The following is an 11146-nucleotide window of genomic DNA, read 5'->3' on the forward strand; positions in this document are numbered from 1 at the left end:
TTGAAAAGGTAGTGCAACGTGAACAGAAATGGCTGCAGAATCTAATACGTATTAAATCTAAGTCGCCTCCATTTGTATTCAAAATGCGTTGGTGGTGAACAAAATGAAATTTTCATTTATAATGGTTCAACAGTAACTGTTTGCTGCAAACATAGTCTGGCTTGAACGCACCTCTGGCAGGAACTATAGTCACTGGGTTTATCAGGTGCATGTGCCGGATTGCCAACAATAAGTGTATTATATAGACACACCCCAAACATTTAAAATCTTGAATGGCGGTACTGTAATGTCCCTGTATTTGTCCTGTGTGTTTTTATGTTTATTCTTGTTATTTATTCATTTTTCATAGATCATTGGTTAGTGTTTTCCATTACAGTTCTCATTTGTCATCCCGTTACGTCTGCGTCTGAATGTTACCAGTCTAGTCACTCCGCTGTCTGCGTGTCCCACTATTCGGGGGTTTACGGTAGTTTTCGGGTTTTCAACATTCCTTCTAAAAACTTGCGATTCTTACTTCCTGCTTTTTCTTGGTAGTTAAAATGTTGGAAAGCACTATTCTTACTAACTACTACTAATCTAGGTATTGTACAGTACTAATCTGATTAATACACTTACTGTCTGTCTTACTAACTAACAATCACTTTTATTGGGTAGTTTAGAAATATTCTCGAAACTAACTCACTAACACAATCTCTTAGTACTTCTGCACTGTTCTGTAACTCCGCCTCCCTATGCTACCCCTGATTATTCGTTTAGTTTCAGCGAAGTGTTCGTACCTGTCTCTGACTATCACGATGTCTTCAATCTATGTAAATGTCTACTCCCTAACATTTACATGTTTTACATGTTTTGTTACGTGCATCCAGTCCGCGTTTTCGTCTCCCTCCCGTTATTATGTTATTACCCTATTATGTTTCCCCACCTGTTGTCTATTTGTTTAGCCCACCTTTTTCCCAGCCCCGCCTAGATTGTCACCTTCCCTCATGTATTTAAACCTCAGTCTCTGCATTGTTCTTTGTCAGAACGTCTTCGTGCCGAATACTTCGTAAGCCTAATTCTTGAGATTCTTGAGATTCTTGATAGACACCCCTTTGCCTTTTGATTTCTGAGCCTGCCTTGCCCTTTTGTTTTGTTTGCCCTTCTGCTTTTCTGGTTTTTGACATTCTGCTTTGTTTTCTGGTTTAGATTTTTGCCTTCGTCCTTCTGCACTTTAGCCTTTTGATTTTCTGGATTTTTGACCCCCTCGCTTGTTTTTCGATTATTCTTTTGCCTTTCGTTTTTGTCATTGTATTGGATCTCCTGGCTACGATTTCGGACTATTAAAGGATTTTGGATTATCCTGTGGTCTGCGTTTGGGTTCTCAGAGCCGTACATTACAGGTACTTTGTATGAAGTGAGCTTTCTACCTGGGTTGGACTTGTGTTCAGACACATTCTCTGGTCAGGGTTAGAATTAAGTCATACTTGTAAGTACAGTGCTTTAATGATCATGTCAATGAATACATTTTTTAGCGCCTAAAATGGTGAAGTAGCTGAATTGAAATAAGCCTTTAAATATTAGGAAACATAAAGTGCCAAAGCTTTAAATGTTCATTATGGTGATATCTCCAGCTCTTAATGGTGTTTATAGCCAATGAGCAAATATGTCATAGGGTTCCATCCAGCATAATATATTTTTCATTTGGAAGAAATTTGAGCATTCTCTTTTCAAGATATGCACAGTTAAAAAAAAAAAAGTTTCTTATGGTGGAAAAAGTTATAGTGTTCATAATGCTCATATCTCAAGCTAGGAAATGAGCACATGGTTACCTTTTGAATCAATGAAATGGAACTATACAACATAAGACATATTTCATTTAGAATCACTGAGTGCATTATCTCGACAAGATAAGGCCATTTTTAAATACTAGGAAACATGAAGTGCCAAAGCTTTAAATGTTTATTATGGTGATTTAGAATCAACAAGCGTATTTTCTCTACAAGATATGCTCATTTTTAATAACGAAAAAATGTCCTCATATCAATGCATGAAATGCTCATTATGCTGATATCTCCAGCTCTTAATGGTGTTCATAGCAAATGGGCATATAAGTGATGGAGCTGCATCAAACATCATACATTCTTCATTTGGAAGACATTTGACCATTCTGTTTTCAAGATTACATTACATTACATTACATTACATTATTGGCATTTGGCAGACGCTCTTATCCAGAGCGACGTACAACAAAGTGCATACCAATAACCAGGGATAAGTTCGCTGAAAGACCCTAGAGGGAAGTACAATTTCAACTGCTACCTGTACAACAAAGATAAGGACAAGGGCCATTTTTTTTTTTTTTTGAACAAACAAACAAACAAACAGAGCAAGAGTCACCAAAGTTAACTATCCAAACACTGCTTACCTAGCCAACTAAAAATACCGATACACAAAGCAAGTCACAGAGACAACAATTAAGGTTCACAGGGAGGTAGGGAGGGATGGGGAGAGGTGCTGCTTGAAGAGGTGCGTCTTCAGCTTGCGCTTGAAGGTGGGGAGAGATTCTATAGTTCTGACGTCAACGGGGAGTTCGTTCCACCACCGTGGAGCCAGAACAGACAGTAGTCGTGAGCGTGAGGTGGAGGTTCTGAGAGGGGGAGGTGCCAAGCGGCCTGTGGAGGCTGAACGAAGAGGTCTGGCAGGGGTGTAGGGTCTGATGATTTTTTGCAGATAAGCTGGGGAAGACCCTTTAACTGCTTGGAAGGCTAGCACCAATGTTTTGAATTTGATGCGAGCCATGACAGGCAGCCAGTGGAGGGAAGTAAGCAGGGGGGTGACGTGTGAGTATTTGGGAAGGTTGAAGACCAGACGAGCTGCTGCATTCTGGATGAGTTGGAGGGGTCTGATGGCAGACGCTGGGAGGCCAGCCAAGAGGGAATTGCAGTAGTCCAGGCGGGACAGAACCATCGCTTGGACCAGGAGCTGGGTCGAGTAGGGGGTGAGAAAGGGGCGGATTCTCCGTATGTTGTATAGGAAAAACCTGCAAGACCGGGTCACCGCCGCAATGTTCTCGGAAAGGGACAGTCTGCTGTCCATCACCACGCCGAGGTTCCTTGCACTGGGTGACGGCGTGAGTGTGGTATCCCCGAGAGAAATGGAGAGATCCAGATGGGGAGAGGTATTAGCAGGGATGAATATCATTTCAGTTTTACCTGGGTTGAGCTTTAGATGGTGGTTGTCCATCCAGCTCTGGATGTCCCTCAGGCAAGCAGAGATACGGGCTGAAACCTGCGTATCAGACGGCGGGAACGAGATGAAGAGTTGGGTATCGTCCGCATAGCAGTGGTAGGATAGCCCATGTGCAGTGATCACAGGGCCAAGGGAGCGAGTGTAGAGAGAAAAAAGAAGCGGGCCAAGGACTGAGCCCTGGGGAACTCCTGTGGCGAGGGGCCGAGGTGTCGATACCGAACCAGCCCAGGCAACCTGGAAGGAGCGACCAGAGGGGTAGGACTCAATCCAGTCCAGGGCTGTGCCACAGATGCCCGTTGCTGACAGGGCAGACAGGAGGATGGAGTGATCCACAGTGTCGAAGGCAGCAGAGAGATCTAGAAGAATGAGGACAGAGGAGAGGGAGGCTGCTCGTGCAGCATGAAGTGACTCACTGACGGAGAGGAGCGCAGTCTCTGTCGAGTGGCCCGATCTGAAGCCAGACTGATGGGGGTCTAGCAGGTTGTTGTTAGAAAAGAAGGAAGAAAGTTGAGTAGAAGCGGCTCGTTCTATAGTTTTAGAAAGGAAAGGAAGAAGAGATACCGGGCGGTAGTTCTGGATGATGGAGGGATCCAGGGTAGGCTTTTTTAGCAGCGGAGTGATGTGGGCCCTCTTGGAGGATGCCGGAAAACAGCCGGAAGACAGGGAGGAGTTGACTGGAGGGAGGCATACGCAGGGATGAAGTCAGCCTTCCGAGTGGCAGACTGGCAGTTCCATAGTCCCCCTGTGACAGCAAAGTCCTCACAGGGGGTCAGCGGGGGATAGCTGAGGTTTGAGGGGTTCCGACGCCGTGGAGACCCACGTCGCAGGGGGGGTCTTCGAGGGAGAGAGCAGACTGGGATGGGGTGAAACATAACATCACAAACGGGGACGGAGTGACGCTAGCGTCGCTCTGACACGCCTATTTAAATGGCCTACAATTGCTCACAAGCAATACCAAATCAAAGCTAATCTACTGATAAATTCCACAGCTATTTAAGTTACTTAAGACGAATGTTCAATCACTCTACAGGTATGCAACCAGTAGAAGTGATTAACAGGTAATAGACAAACAACGTGGCTCAAGCCCTAACCCTTGCTGTTCAAATGAGCAATTTAAAAAAAAAAATCAACGTTACCGCGTCTAGAGGAAACCTGCAGCGATACTAAACACCTGGTCAGAATGATGCACTTACTGACTAAGGACAACTTTCGCCAGTCTAATATACGCTAGCGTCGCTCTGACACGCCTATTTAAATGGCCTACAATTGCTCACAAGCAATACCAAATCAAAGCTAATCTACTGATAAATTCCACAGCTATTTAAGTTACTTAAGACGAATGTTCAATCACTCTACAGGTATGCAACCAGTAGAAGTGATTAACAGGTAATAGACAAACAACGTGGCTCAAGCCCTAACCCTTGCTGTTCAAATGAGCAATTAAAAAAAAAAAATCAACGTTACCGCGTCTAGAGGAAACCCGCAGCGATACTAAACACCTGGTCAGAATGATGCACTTACTTACAGATTAGAACAGTTAAAAAAGTTAAGTTTCTTATGGTGGAAAAAGTTAAAGTGTTTATAATGCTCATATCACAAGCTAGGAAATGAGAACATGGCTACCTTTTGAATCAATGAAATGGAACCATACACCATGACATATTTCATTTAGAATCACCTGGCGGATTCTCTCGACAAGATATGGTCATTTTTAAATCCTAGTGTAACCATGCAGAGCAAGGAGAAGTTTGGAAGTATCAAAATATAATTTATTAAACATTGATTACGAAATGTTTGAGAGCACAATAAAACTTCCCCACAGTTAACAAGGACTAACCCCAAACTTAAAACAATTCTTTTACTCTTCTGAGGCAGAGCAAGGGGTTAAACACACCGTAGGTCAGAAACACCCCACACATACAGGATCATCAGGTGCAAACAAAGAACCAAGTTCAAATCTTCACACAATGTGGCACTGCAAACATTAGCCCTGCTCTTCCTCCCAACATTCATATATCCGGCGCTGGGTTAGCCTGGCCAACAATCGGGAAGGTTTTAGCAAACAAAACAAACAAACAAATATACAAAGCTGTTCACCAGCACCGCAACAGGCCAGAGTGCTAAGTGAACACAGGCTGATCAATTAATCGGCATTATCATGGGCGCTGGCTAGCAAAAAGGATTAAATACTTGAAAGCAAAATCAAACAAAAGAAACATGAAAAAGAACACCAGAGGAACAGCGATTGCCACACACTTCCACTCTGCTGTTGTCCTCTCAATGAAAAACATCCCCTGCAGTCTCTATAACAGATAAAGACACCAATCACCAACATATTGTTTAAAAGGTTTACATGCACAGAATTAACAGAATAAATCCACATTGCCTGTGGTCATTGTAAACAAATACATACCCCAGGAAACAGTACCGAAAAACAGAGCATTCTGTTTTCAAGATATGCACAGTTAAAAAAAGAAAGTTTCTTTTGGTGGAAAAAGTTATAGTGTTCCTAAGGCTCATATCTCAAGATAGGAAATTAGCACATTTACCTTTTGAATATATGAAATGGAACCATACACCATAATACATATTTCATTTAGAATCACCTAGCAGATTCTCTCTACAAGATCTGGTCATGTTTAAATACGAGGAAACAAAGTGCCAAAGCTTTAAATCTTCATTATGGTGATATCTCAAACTCTGAAAGGTTTTTATGGCAAATGGGCATTCAAATGATTGGAAACCTTCCACCATCATACATTTTTCATTTTGAAGCAAGTTGAGTATTCTGTTTTCATGATATGCAAAGTTTCAAAAACTTAGTTCCTGTAAGAGGGAAAAGTTAAAGGATTCAATTTGCTCATATCTCAAGTTCCTTAAGGAGCAAATAGCTAAAATTAGAATATATAAAATGGAACCATCCACCATAATATAGATGTCATTAGGAATCAACAGGTGTATTCTCTCTTCAAGATATGCTCATTTTGACAAACTCAGATTCTAAATGATGCCCCCACAGTCACCCTGTTTCCCCATTCTATTTATAGATGCCTTGATTTGAGGTCTAGCTGCCGATAACCATTTATCTTTGGCCTAACCAGGAAACCAGTCAATAGACATTATAATATCTAAAGGAGTGTTTTGTCACAGAGGATATAGCGCTTCCTTTCAGTTAGTTTCCATTTGTTCAGATACTGAATATAAACTCTGTCACTGGCAGTAAGGATTGAGTAAGTTTGGAGAAAGCTCAGGAGAACGTACAGATTACCTGGAACCATGAATAAGAGCTGAACTTGTCTTGCACCCTCAAATTTCGAGTAACAACTCTTTCTTTCCTGAACGATTATTATTATTATTTTTTTTAAATAGCGCCTTTATCCAAAGCGCTGTACAATTGATGCTTCTCATTTACCTATTCATACACACACTCACACACCGATGACGATTGGCTGCCATGCAAGGTGCCGACCAGCTTGTCAGGAGCATTTGGGGTTTAGGTGTCTTGCTCAGGGACACTTCGACACAGCCCGGGCGGGGGATTGAACCGGCAACCCTCCAACTGCCAGACGACTGCTCTTACAGCCTGAGCCATGTTGCCCCAGATTTGAAGTACCAGCAGCGAACAGATAAGAAAACACAAGCATTTCTTCGCCACTTTCAAGATCCTAATTAGTCAAAATTAGCATATCTTGTATGCATTATGGTGGAAGGTTCCCTTTCATATATATGCAAATTAGCCATAAACACCTTCAGGAGCCTGAGGGATGACAAGAATGAGCATTTTAAGCTTTGCCACTTTCAGGATCCTATTGTGTCAAAATTAGCATATCCTGAAGAGAGAAAACACAAGTCGCTTTCAAATTATATATGAATTTTGGTGGAAGGTTCCATGTCATATATTCTAAATGTAGCCATGTACGCCTTTAGCAGCTTCAGATATGAGCAGTCTGACAACATTAACTTCCTCTGCCTTCAGCGACTAAGTTTTTCAAACTGTGCCTATCTTCAAAACAGATTACTTGAATTGCATCCAAATGAAAAATGTATGACGATGGAAGGTGGCAGAAGCTTTCCTGTCATTTACATTAGCCATAAGCCATATCTCAAGCTAGGAAATGAGCACATGGCTCAGTTTAGCTTCAATCAAAAGTCTTGACTGCAACTAACATCACTTACAGGTAATTGAAGATCATCTTTGATCTTTCTGGAGCTGGTCGGCTGAATCTTTGCAATTCAACTTTATCAAATGATGTTGTTCCTCTGAACAATGTTTGGAATGGCCCATTTTACTTAGTAATTCAGACGGAAATATATCTTATAACAATGTGTGAAACATTTGCTTCCCTTCTTCCTTAATAAAGGACAATTAATGACACTTCACAGATTCTGCTCATATCTCAAACTCCAAAAGGTGTGCGTGGCTAAAGTAAGCATTTATTACAGAGATCCATTTACCATCAAACATTTGTCATTTTGACAACTCCTGTATTCTCTTTTCATGATCTGCACATTTTTTAAAACTAGCTTGTTGAAAGCAGGAAAGTTTGAAATGATCATTCGGATCATATATCAAGCTCAAAAAGCAGTTCAGGGCTAAAGGAAGTATAAATACCAGGGAACAAACTACCATCATACATTTGTCCTTTCGAAGCAACTAGTGCATTACCTCTTGGAGATGGGCACATTTTGAAAAGCTTGATTCCTGAAATAAAATAAAGTCTTGATTTTAAATCTTATATGTATTTTGAGTATAACTAGGTTAAAAACTAAACCCCTTAGTTTAGTAGATAGTTTATAGCCTATGGGGAACTTGAGAGTTACAGTGGATTGGAAATACTGGTTCTACCATAGACCAGACGAATCCGGGTACTTTGAAATATTATTTCTATGGATAGATCCATTTATCGACAGATTGTGTCAAACGTATTTCATGCATTTATACAGATAGATGGATGGATGCTGATATAATAATCAATAAATATCATCATATACAATACAATACAATTATTAAATATCTCTCGCTCTCTCTGTATGTATGAATGTGTGTGTGCGTGTATATATATATATTTTTTTTTTCATTCATACAAATTATATACAAGACTCAGAGTTACTTGACACTGGTGCTGAGTATCTCTCTAGCGATCCAATTTATTTATCCACTGTGTTGAGTGATTTTACGTTACATCAGTGTACCGCCGGACTGTACCGCGCAGGTGTCAAACAAAGCTCTTGTTCTCAAACTACTCATCGTAAAAAATTCAACTTGGTATGGAAATGCTCAAAATACTTTCAGCTTGTCGGACATATAATAAAAAATAAAAAAAGATTGTCAAAAGATAGAGCTAATTTAGAAAAAGAAAAAAAATCCTATTCCCGCAATGTTATACTTACCCCCGCGAAGGGTCGTGGCTTGGGATTCGACCGGAAGGAGTTAGCTGGATCAGGAACCGGAAGTACTCCGCAAGCGACTGAGCGGAAAGTAGCTTGCTAAGCAGGGAAATGAACTGGGGACTGTGAGCCCTATTGCATTAACAAGTACCTTGGAGAAGATTGTGAGACGGGTGCGTGGGGGTTGGACCCAAAATGCACAACTCAGAAACAATAGTAATATAAAGTCCCGTCAGGGCTTTATTCGGGACGAATCCCAGGAGCGTAGTCAAAACAAGCAAAGTCCATACACGTAGATCCAGCCAATAAAACAATAAATAATCCGAAAACACGGTGCCGCGGGAAGAGGCAAACTCGTAGTCGGTAGACGTGCAGGGAGGTCCGGTAGCAGGAGAGCTGTCAGCGGGTCAGAAGTACAGGCGGGCGGCAGGCAGGGTCGTAGTCGAGGGCGATGCGGAAGTCAAAACCATAAACAAAACAGCGAGGTAAAGGTACAATAGCAGTAGGCGGGGGCGTAGTCAAAAACAAGCGATGGTCAACAAAACAGAAATCAATAAACAGTGGTCGAAAAACAAGCTTGGATCTTAACGTGAAATCAATGGTAGATAATGCTCAAGCGTTGCTTTGACGGACAAGAGGCAGACAATTTCACAAAGAACAGAAGTGCGACTGGGGTATAAATGCGGGTGTAGACAATTAGTTAGAGAGCAGCAAGGGAATGGAAAACAGGTGCGATGGATGACAAGTTAAACAAGGTAATTAGTAATTGTTAGTCATAAACCTATCCTGCCCTAGCATTAGTAAATTAGTAAATGACATGCACGAGAAACATAAGGTAACATGAACACATGATTAGTATGTTAGTATTACCCAATCCTGATCTAGCATTAGTAGATTTTAGTAAATAGACAAACGAAACAATTAGGGTGTGAGTGACAGAAAGGGAGAGAGAAAGCCTGAATGCAAGGTTTGCGGAAAGACATGTAAAAGTGTATGTTTAAACAATGACCAGTTTGCGTAACAATAAACATAAATCAAAACATAACACTAAACGAACTAAGACGATAACCACTCAACATAACAAGGTAAAATAATAAACTAGAGATGACAAGACAATTAATCGTAACAAGAAATAAACTAAACAACATGACGAACCTAGACTAACATAATACATGATAAGACAATACGTGACTAAGACAAAATGATTAAACATAAAACAAGGCAAGACAGACCTGAAACGTGACAGATTGGGGATATTCAGATGGCAAAGGTCCTACGAGATGGACGTTCACTAATCATTTGTAAAAATGTAGAACAGAGAGATAAGGCTGTTATGTACGGTACTGAGGACCCAGACGCAGACCAGGGGGTAATCCAAAAACGTAGTTATTAAGAGATTGCATTAGTGAATTAGTTACGTGAATACTTCTAAACTACCCAATAAAAGTGACTGTTAGTTAGTTGGACAGACAGTAAGTGTATTAATCGGAGTAGTACTGTACAATATCTAGATTAGTAGTAGTTAGTAAGAATAGTGCTTTACAACATTTAACTACCAAGAGAAGCAGGAAGTAAGAATCGCGAGTTTGGAAGGAATGTTGAAAGCCTAAAACTACCGTAAACACCCGAATAGTGGGACACGCAGACATGGGAGTGACTAGGCTGGTAAACATTCAGACGCAGACATAACAGGGGATGATAAATGAGAACTGTAATGGAAAACAATAACCAAGGATGTATGAAAAATGAATGAATAACAAGAATAAACAGAAATACACACAGGACAGACAATATGTTGTGGAAAGAAGGATTATTGATACAGTTAGATAAATTAAGACTAGGAGGAAGAATGTACAGGTGGATAAAGGATTTCTTAAGTGATAGAGCAATTCAAGTTCGAGTAGAAAGGTGTTATTCAAAGAAATACAGTGCATCCGGAAAGTATTCACAGCGCTTCACTTTTTCCACATTTTGTTATGTTACAGCCTTATTCCAAAATTGATTAAATTCATTTTTTCCCTCCACATTCTACACACAATACCCCATAATGACAACATGAAAAAGATTTTTGCAAATTTATTAAAAATAAAAAACTAAGAAATCACATGGTACATAAGTATTCACAGCCTTTGCCATGAAGCTCAAAATTGAGCTCAGGTGCATCCTGTTTCCACTGCTCAACCTTGAGATGTTTCTACAGCTTAATTGGAGTCAGTTGATTGGACATGATTTGGAAAGGCACACACCTGTCTATATAAGGTCCCACAGTTGACAGTGCATGTCGGAGCACAAACCAAGCATGAAGTCAAAGGAATTGTCTGTAGACCGCCGAGACAGGATTGTCTCGAGGCACAAATCTGGGGAAGGGTACAGAAAAATGTCTGCTGCTTTGAAGGTCCCAATGAGCACAGTGGCCTCCATCATCTGTAAATGGAAGAAGTTCGGAACTACCAGGACTCTTCCTAGAGCTGGCCGCCCATCAAAACTGAGCAATCGGGGGAGAAGGGCCTTAGTCAGGGAGGTGACCAAG

This window comes from Conger conger, chromosome 8, assembly GCF_963514075.1.
Source record: "Conger conger chromosome 8, fConCon1.1, whole genome shotgun sequence".
Taxonomy (NCBI): domain Eukaryota; kingdom Metazoa; phylum Chordata; class Actinopteri; order Anguilliformes; family Congridae; genus Conger; species Conger conger.